The sequence below is a fragment of the Triticum aestivum genome, chromosome 3B (assembly GCF_018294505.1).
Source record: "Triticum aestivum cultivar Chinese Spring chromosome 3B, IWGSC CS RefSeq v2.1, whole genome shotgun sequence".
NCBI classification, from domain to species: Eukaryota; Viridiplantae; Streptophyta; class Magnoliopsida; order Poales; family Poaceae; genus Triticum; species Triticum aestivum.
The window spans coordinates 5889207-5898284 of record NC_057801.1 but is presented as its reverse complement, the minus strand read 5'-3'; the positions used below and the strand labels follow the sequence as shown (position 1 = coordinate 5898284).

At 42.4% G+C, this 9078-nt stretch overlaps 1 long non-coding RNA gene across 19 annotated transcripts; it reads right to left on the bottom strand.

The window, feature by feature from the left end:
- Positions 1 to 2138: 2138 nt before the first annotated feature.
- Positions 2139 to 8388, bottom strand: LOC123068196 (uncharacterized). Of its 19 annotated transcripts, none has more exons than XR_006431614.1 (12): positions 7922 to 8388; positions 7347 to 7445; positions 6475 to 6629; positions 6325 to 6349; positions 5869 to 5987; positions 5623 to 5779; positions 5404 to 5528; positions 5183 to 5331; positions 3559 to 3783; positions 3357 to 3422; positions 3235 to 3270; positions 2139 to 2482 (listed from the first exon to the last, which is right to left on the bottom strand). It is a non-coding gene; the product is annotated as an uncharacterized lncRNA (long non-coding RNA). The 19 variants fall into 19 exon arrangements; XR_006431617.1 differs by lacking the exon at positions 5869 to 5987 and adding an exon at positions 5807 to 5868 and having other exon boundaries at positions 5623 to 5699; XR_006431613.1 differs by lacking the exon at positions 5869 to 5987 and adding an exon at positions 5807 to 5868 and having other exon boundaries at positions 5623 to 5699; positions 6475 to 6528.
- Positions 8389 to 9078: the final 690 nt, after the last annotated feature.

The following is a 9078-nucleotide window of genomic DNA, read 5'->3' as shown; positions in this document are numbered from 1 at the left end:
AACTTGGATTGAGATGCACTGACACCAAAGATTGAGTGTCGGCAGAGACGACTTTGAGCTCTTGACTTGGGGTCTCCGAGCAGCTATTAGATTTCCTTCTTCAATGGCGGCATCGACGATCCTGATTAAGTTAATTACGTTAATCAAGACGTTCAGAGAATCTGTTGACTTGACACACTTGTCGTTACAGTTAGAGTAGTTAACTAGGAGGAGTGGAGTGACCCAGCCACAACCACAAAGAGACATCGAATCATTTCTTCAGAACTGAAACTGGGAAAGCAGGACAAGGTAGTCTGATCGACCATGAAGCGGTCTTCTTCTTCTCCGTCCTCGCTCGCACGCGCCGTGGCAATCCTCCTGGTGATCGTGTGCTGCTGCTCCCTGCTGCCATTCCCATGCTCTGCCGTTTGCAAAGGTACGCAACCACCGCGTCGGTTCTAGTTCTTACATTTTGGAAGTGGATGCCCGTTTTGACATATGTTATGATGGCATCAGGATCAGGGCATGCATTTGGTGACTTTGGTGAGGGGGCACGGGGGGCGCCAGGGGTTGGAAGAAATCAATTTGAGCAGGGGGGTGGGGAGGGAGGGCCTGGGATGGGAGGAAACCAATTTGATCAAGGGGGGTGGGTGGGGAGGAGGAAACCAAGTAGGGACGGGCGCCTTCGGCGCCGCGGGGTAAGACACTGAGGAACCACAGGTGATGTGATGACTCCCCTCCTGCCACGGCGTTCATCTGGCGCCCCCGGCGGTTATTGGAAGCTGATGGCTGCTGCTCTTCCTAGGGGTGGTTTGGATGATGCTTACCTTTGGCGCAGGTGCTGCCATTCGGTTGTAATTTGTGCTGCTGTCCCCAACTTTTTAAAACATTTGTATCTCTTGCTAGTAATTTTATTCCTTCTCGTAGTTGTTGTTCGAGAGCGGACATTCACAATTGGTTTCTTACTGGTGCTCCAACTCGCAAGTCTCTTCAATATTTTTGTTTTTCTCGTCTTAATGCAAATGGGTGACTCTGGCAAGCCAGTGACTTCTTCTGCATATATTCTTGGCGGCCGATCTCCTTTCTACTGATCGAACGATATCTGATCCTGCTTTTTGTTTTCAAAAAATAAAAAATATGTTCAGGTTGGCTTTTGCCCGCTGTAGTTGCCTCAAATCATAAAAGAAAAAACAGTCAGTCAGCTCGGCAAAATTTGAAGTTGAATTGTGTTCACAGTATAATGGGCCTTCTTCTTTTGCATGTCAACGTGCAAATTAAATGTAAATTTATAATTTTATTGTATGACATATGATTTCTATGCGAAATGGTTTATACTAAAATAAAGATTCACCGGAAGCACAAAGCAGCACAAACATAATAATATATAAAAAATACATCGAGGTCCATGGACCACCAAACGACCTTTGCCGCCGCAGAACGAGCCGCCGATGCGCCACTGTCACCGCTCCCATACTGAAGTCGACCTGATCTTAGCGTTGACAACCATGAAGTCTTCGTGCACGTGCCCCTAAGGACCAATGTAGAGATGGCAAATGGGTACCCAATACCCACGTATCCTACGGGTAAAAATACTATTAGGGTAAGGGCATGAGACAAAACGTTACCCATGGGTAAAGAAAATAGGCAAATCTCAAACCCATCAGGGAGAGCGGGTACGGGTATGAGATCACATAACCCACACCCGCATACCCATGTACCCTTATAAAATCTAACGAATATTGACAAATTACCTATACACTTTGTCGTGAGTTTTGAACTTAAAATGTATGACTATGTGCTACTGCTTATGACTATGTGTTGTTGTTTTGACTAGATGACTCGTTGCGCCAATGGCGCAAAGGCCGAGAGGAAGCCAAGTATGGTGAGAACATTTAGACACCCAAGTTGAAAACCAAATGTGGCCAACACTCCCGCATCCTCTGCTTGGAAGCCGCCTTTTCTCACCGGATCTAACATAGATACATGATTCTTCAAGAGCAAATTTCAGAAAAAATATAAAGCATGAAAAGCTTTAAGTTGTACTATTGAGACCATACCATGATATCTTCATTTAGTTTCTTTGGAAATCTAAAGGTCTAAGAGGATGGTACATTCAAGAGCAAATTTCAGAGAAAATATAAAGCATGAAAAGCTTTAAGTTGTACTATTGAGACCATACCATGATATCTTCATTTAGTTTCTTTGGAAATCTAAAGGTCTAAGAGGATGGTACATGTGAGAAGCTGTGAATCCATAACAGAAAACTAAACTAACTTCCAAACAAACATTTCAAGTTTGGAAGCCACAAAGAAGCAGCCCAGATCTCTCGTTGTAGTGCAGGTACATGTCCTTAATCCTGCATCCACAGCCCATAATTTTTGAACACCTAAATCCACAAAATCCAACAGAAGGAAATCATGGCAGAAACATGCGTCGTGGCTTACGTCTCTGAGGATTTCTTGGCATTCTTGTGCAGGTTGGACACAACAATCCTCGCATGTATCTGGACAAATTAGGGATGCACACTTCAACAAATCAGTTCTTAGTAATTATAGAATGCCCTGTATTAAAGGAAGTAAAATCAAGCATGTATGTGCTCTAACTTTCATAACTGCATGTAAACTCAGCAACTAACTTTATATACCGAAGTGTACAATTCTCAAGTTACAGAGACAAAAACAGGGACAGAGGGCGTGCATTCCAGTAGGCTCTGATAAACTCATTCCCAGCAATCCATTCCTTATATGAGTAAACAGCAATGCTACCCAATTGCTTATATCAAGAATGACCAAAAGAAGCAAACCGAGCACAACTCTATAACCACAGTGTTTTAAAAAATTCTCTTCTCTAAGCTAATCAAGCCTCCTCGTTTTCTTTTTGGATAAAGCCAGTTCGGTCAGTTAGGAGAAAAAAAGGCAATTAATAAAATTACCCAAACTAAAGAATCTTCTAATCTGCTTTAATGGAACATAATAAGCATTTGCGGCTGCTCTTTGTATGATATACTGGACCCCTTTACAGGCGGTTATGCATGCACATTTTACACAGTAGCCTGCATAACCCACTCAGCTTGCTTACACGTGAGCCCATATACATAATTTAACAGGCTAATAAGGAGACAAAGGCTGACAGCATTAGAAAAAGACAAGACGCACCATAATCTCACCAGACAAGAACAAGTGATAGGCCATGAAACAAAGCAAACAGAGCATGTAGCAAGAAGCAATGAAGTGCATCAATAAGAACACATCTAACCTTGCAAAAGTATGACCGGTCCGGACGTCAGGAAACCTGGACAGGAAGAGAAAGAAGCGATGAACAAACATTTCAGCTCAGAGACATTTTATCAAACAGCAGACGAGCAAGAAATATCTTACCTTTCCAAACAGAAATATCTTACATTTTATCAAACAGTAGCCTAATAAACAAGAAGTTGGATGACCCTGCAGCAACAAGATAAAGAGAAGTGAGAACAAGAAAATTGAAGAGCAGGAGGACATGGAAAGCAAAGCCGGCCGGAGCAACGCATGCAAAAGAAAAAACGACGGTGACACTGATACGGAGAAGAAGAGCTCCAACCTCGACCGGTTCGACAACCAGGAGAAGTCCGTGTGGACGAGGCCGAGGCCGCCCGCCAGGACCAGCTCCAGCGCGAGGCCGCCCGCCACCGCGAGTCCCAGGCCTGCCTAGTCGAAGCCACAACCGGGGCCTCCAGGCCGACTCGCCCTCCCCTCCCCGTGCCCCATCTCCACATATCTTGTCAAATCTTCCCAGCCAGTTGAGAACTCCGTCTATCTCTTAGAGCTGCCAAAACAGAGCAAATACAATTAACTTCGAATTCTAGAAATTGCGTTCTGGTATATATTTAAACAGTCTACAAAAATCAGTGCACAGAACATATATAATTGAACTTTCAAAATCGTCAAGTAGATATTAAAGAAGATAGAATCATCATTGTGAGTTTACCGTCCATAACTGCATTGGCGCCTATTTTGTACAATGGCCTAAAAAAACTCCAGTACATAAAAAGGAAGGATGCATTTATGGTAATGGAAAGATATTTCTAGCTTTTTACTGGTTCAGACAAATAACGCAAATAACAAATTGTCGATAAACATGGTAATGATTTGTGAAGGACGCCTGCACCATAATGTAAAACCATCGAATCAAATGTGAAATTGTATCAGAGAAAAGCAAACACAGTAGACATGGTTGATGCCTTGGCTACAATCTATGGTTCATCTTGCATCAGAGACCGCAACACAGGGATGTACTGTGCCTAGTTCATTGACTTCAAAGTGGTGCTTTGATTAAGAGGAATTTGGTATCATCGCAGCTCATGTCGTGGCAAGGCTACTACGACCCAGACTTTATCAGGACTGAATGTTCATTGCTCACTGATTCTGTTGTACCAAATGATCTGACTACCCGTCGATCCGATCTGTTTATAGAACTTTAGACCCAAACATAATAAATAATAGGCTTGTCCCATGTTAATGACAACAGTCTGACACACAATAGCTCTCCGACAGCACAAAAAAAGATTTAGAAAACTAAAAAGTGGCGAATAAACATGAGAAACTCCTAACACATCAAGAATTTCAAATGCTTACACTTCAAGGAACATAGTAAGTCTGGGCAAAATTTATGTGTGGAGGTCTCATGATTTTGGTGTACAATACACTCGAGCAAAATTTATGTATATTGAAAAATATTTGGCAACCCACAGTGCAAGCTGAGTGTTCTCCGGCTCTCTTCTGTCTTGTTGTAATAGTCAGACTGCCTACATTTAAACTTAGATGTAAAGCACCAAAATAACTGTCAAGCAAAACCAATAGTGCCAGAAAATTAAGAGGAACCCGAACCTTGCAGAACATCAAGCAATAACAATAGAAAAACTATTTTTTTACATTAAACAGAAAAGTGAAAGAATTATTCGGTGTATAGAACCCATAATAATTTGTGATCATCCATATTGCACATAATTAAATGACCAGTAAGGGTATTGGTTATTCTATCCTCCTGATACCTACTGAGATACACCTAACTTGAAGTAGAATGGAAGAGATGTACTTCAGAACTGAAGATGAAATTGTGCACACATAATGGCAGTTGAAAGGAATAAATTGCTCTCATACACAAACTATCTAGTTTGTTTAGCAAACACAGGGGATCTGCAGTACTTTGAAAATATTTGGCTAACCATGGCACAAGCTGAGTGTTCTCAGGCTCCCTTCTATTCTTGTTTCAGGGTTGAAGCCATCACAATATACAAAAAACGGCAACCATCCTTGGCCTCCATTTATCCTTCGCTTTCTTTCTCGAGGGTATGCCAGAGGCGCTTGTACATACCTGTTTTGGAAGACCTATCTCATTAGCATAAGAATTGTGCATTTCAATTGTAGAGAATGGTTAGATTAGTACCTGATATTGTCAACCGCATAATCCCAACAGAAATGCGTATGCCCTAATACATGGCAGGCTGCTCCATCTTTAGCGTTGTTGTGTATAGCTCTCAACCTTTTTTCCAAAGAATCAGAGCTAATGACCTTCAAAAGGTTTGGATAGTAAAGGGTTAGCTCATCTGGACATAACTCTTGCCCGCAAAAGGGCCAAAATAGGCAAATTTAACAATTATTATACCTCATTGGATAATCTTCAGATTTGCACCTCTCCTTTTGCATCAGTATGAAAGAAGAGGAGAGAAGGAGCTAGCATACCTGCAGAAGGGCCAGTAAGGCTGCAACGTCACAACAAGGAAGCGGGGGCCCTTGCACCAAGAATTGCATAGAGTCGAAAACTGAAACTCATAACAATAGACACGCACTTAATAATATGCCTCTAGTGGCACCTGACTGTGAGTCTTATAGAGATTCAAACCTTACCCACCTGTGTGCATAACAGAAATGAGGCTAAGCAGAAGAAATAATCAGTTATGTGCTTCTTAGTAATTTTTGCTTGATTCCAAGAAGACCAAATATGTAAAAGGAGGACTCCAGGTCAACGTTCTGGATAATGGGTGAACATAAATCTACAATACTATGTACTTCTTATAAACAGTATGTTTTCTGCTTTAATGGTTTAGAACCAACCTAAACAAAATAAAAGCAACAAAAAAAAACTGGCTATAAAATGCAGTTCAAACAAAGCAAACAATAGGAAGCAATAAAAAATAAAACAAAACCATAATATGGCAATATATTGGAACAGCTAGGGTCGCATTTGCAAAGTTTATTGTTGTCTATCTTCTCAATGAAGTTTCAATGACAAAGAGATTCAACCTGGAGTAAGCTATCTGAAATAAATTAATCCAACAAATCAAATAATAGTCCTGATGGGATGTACCTCGAATTAACTTAACAGGGACCATCTAGTACCGTGCAATGGACGAGCGGCCGTGTGGAATTGACGAGAGAATAAAAAATAGGTATATGAGGCAGTGAAGATCCATGTGAGATATTCCAATAAATCGGTCAGAGAAACAAGCCCAAGCACCTTCTAGAGCAGCGAGCGAGTCCGTCGATGAAACTGGAATTGCAACCTGTGTTCCTGTAGAAAAATAGAACGACGGTGTGTCTGTAATTGCATTTTCCATCTGTTTTAGGTGTTCTTCACTTACACTGTCTGCTTTTTTGTGAATAAAGGCATCTCTGTTCGCACATCAGATTACACTAAGATTAGAGAACAGAGAATACAATATGTTATGTTGCAATAAAAAATAGGGAGGAAATTGGGTGATTGGTAATCATATATTGGTCGTTTACTCAGAAGGAGGGAATTGCTTGGTCAACAAATATATATATCTGCACCCTGTATATAGTATAATGCTGCAGATATGTGTTTGATGGAAGTTGGTTTCATGCTCTTATTCTGACAGCAAAAAAACTAAATAAATTTATTTTTCGTATATTCAAAATATGGTCCATCTTATGCATACAAGGTGCTATCTTGGCATGGATACAACCTGCAACCATATGCACAGGAGGTGTATCTGTCCTAAGAGGAGCATAGTTTCAGAAGAGTATTTCTTTATTTGAAGCGGTTTGTTTGTTTTTTCCGCGTGATCCACTGCTCAAATCGGTTTTCAAAGTAAGAACAGAGCAGCTGGAACGGCACAAATGTGCAGCCACACGCACACACACACACACAGTAATCAGAACATTTTTGCAAGTTAGAACTAAATTTTATATACGATTAATGTTGGCACTCAATCGGCAATGAATTGGCATAGAACACATCAACATAGATTAATGTTGGTCGTATGGGAAAATACCAAGAGAGATCAATGCATATATTTTATGGCTCTCAGTTTTGAAATCAAACACGGTTTATAGTGATGAAGAAACAAAAGGTATTAGCTCTATTACCTCACATAGCCACTCGAAGTAATCACCAGGAGACAAAAGAACATAGAAGACTCTAGGAATTAACATAACCTCCATTGCATTGTTCATACGCACCCAATTCTGAAAAAGAAAAACATAAGCTTCAGTAGCAAACAAATAGAATCTGAAAACTATGTACATATACAGAGAAAAGAAAATTACGAACACAAACTGTCCTATTACTCCCATGTGTGAAGAGCCAAAGCTATTTTCAAACAGTATTATAAGGTAGCTCTAGACTTCAATCCATAGCAATCAAATTAACCACTACAGAAAAACTAAGAACAATAAACCTGAACTATGGCATGAAAGAAAAGGCAGTCATGATGATCTTCTTCAATACCTAAATTGCAAAAAGCTAGTCGGTCCACTCAACTTGTTATTTTCTACTGGAACTAAATAATAGAAAAAAGAAATCAGATGACTTACATAGATTAATACTGCCCTGCCAGCCTTATTGGATTTTCATCAAACGCTTTGCAGGCATAGAGAAACAAAAATAGGGGATTGGAAGAAAGGGAGAGAGAAAAATCAGGAAGAGAAGAATGATTGTGTACCTGAAGCTGAGTTGCGATAGGATGGACGCTTGGAGAAGAGGCGGAGGAGGACGAGCAGCTGGACATCCTCCATGACGAAGCAGGGCCGGCCTGCTCCTTCTCTCGTGGCCGACCTCCTCCCTCTCCCTCTCCCTCCAAACCACCCCGACGGACCGCTGGCCTCGCTGCTTCTTGTCCCCGATGTTGGCCTCTCCCTGGCTCCTGGCTCACTGCTCCTCCCCACGCTGCCGGTCTGGCCTGCACCTCCTCACCCATGGGGACGACCAGCGCAGGATCTGGAACCACCGCGAGCGACGATGGAGGGGCTAGAGCGGGGAGGAAGAGGAGAGACAGCGGTGGCGATGAAGAGGAGGGAGGGGCTCGCGGCGCGGGGGAGGGGTGGGGACGGACGGGGGAAGGAAGGGGTGGCGGCACCAGGATGCTAGGGTTCGTGGGAGGGGATCGGGGAAGAGAGCAGAGAGTGCGGGCGGAGGCCGCGGCTAGGGTTTCTCCACGGGTGGGCTGCGTTTTATACCTAAAGGTGAAAAGACTAAAATGCCCTTGGCGGGGCACAGAATTTGCAGGCGGTGGCAATAGCGATTTAAAGGCGACGTGGAGGCCTTGGTCCTGCCTATCTGTTTTGTTTTGATGTGTTGTTGTTTACAAGAAAGTGCTGATTTTCATAGGATGTTGTTTATAAGTATGTATTGATGTTATTATGTTTGTTGTTTATAAATTGTGATTATATGTTGTTGTTTATAATTATGTGATGCTCAAATTAATGTTATTCAAACGTGGGTATTTTTACTCGTTGGTACCCATTTACCTGACGGGTATGAGAATAAATTGTTCCCACTAGCGGGTACGGTACGGATGATGGGTAAGATCAAATGGGATGGGTAAGGGTATGGGGTGGCTCTACCCGTACCCAAACCATGCGGGTGCCATCCCTAGACCAGGGCCCTAGAGACAAAGTCGTTGGCACTAAATCCTTGAATCGACCTGAAGAACCTGACACCAAATCTTTGTGTACGCACGACAAGAAACCTAAACCTGCCGTGCCGAGGAGCTGACAGGAATCTACATCAGAGCTCTATGTAATCCGTCCGAATGGACGAACTTGAGGAGGATTGGAGCCTGGAAGACTATATCGATGAAGAAGCGCCGCCGTCCGTCTG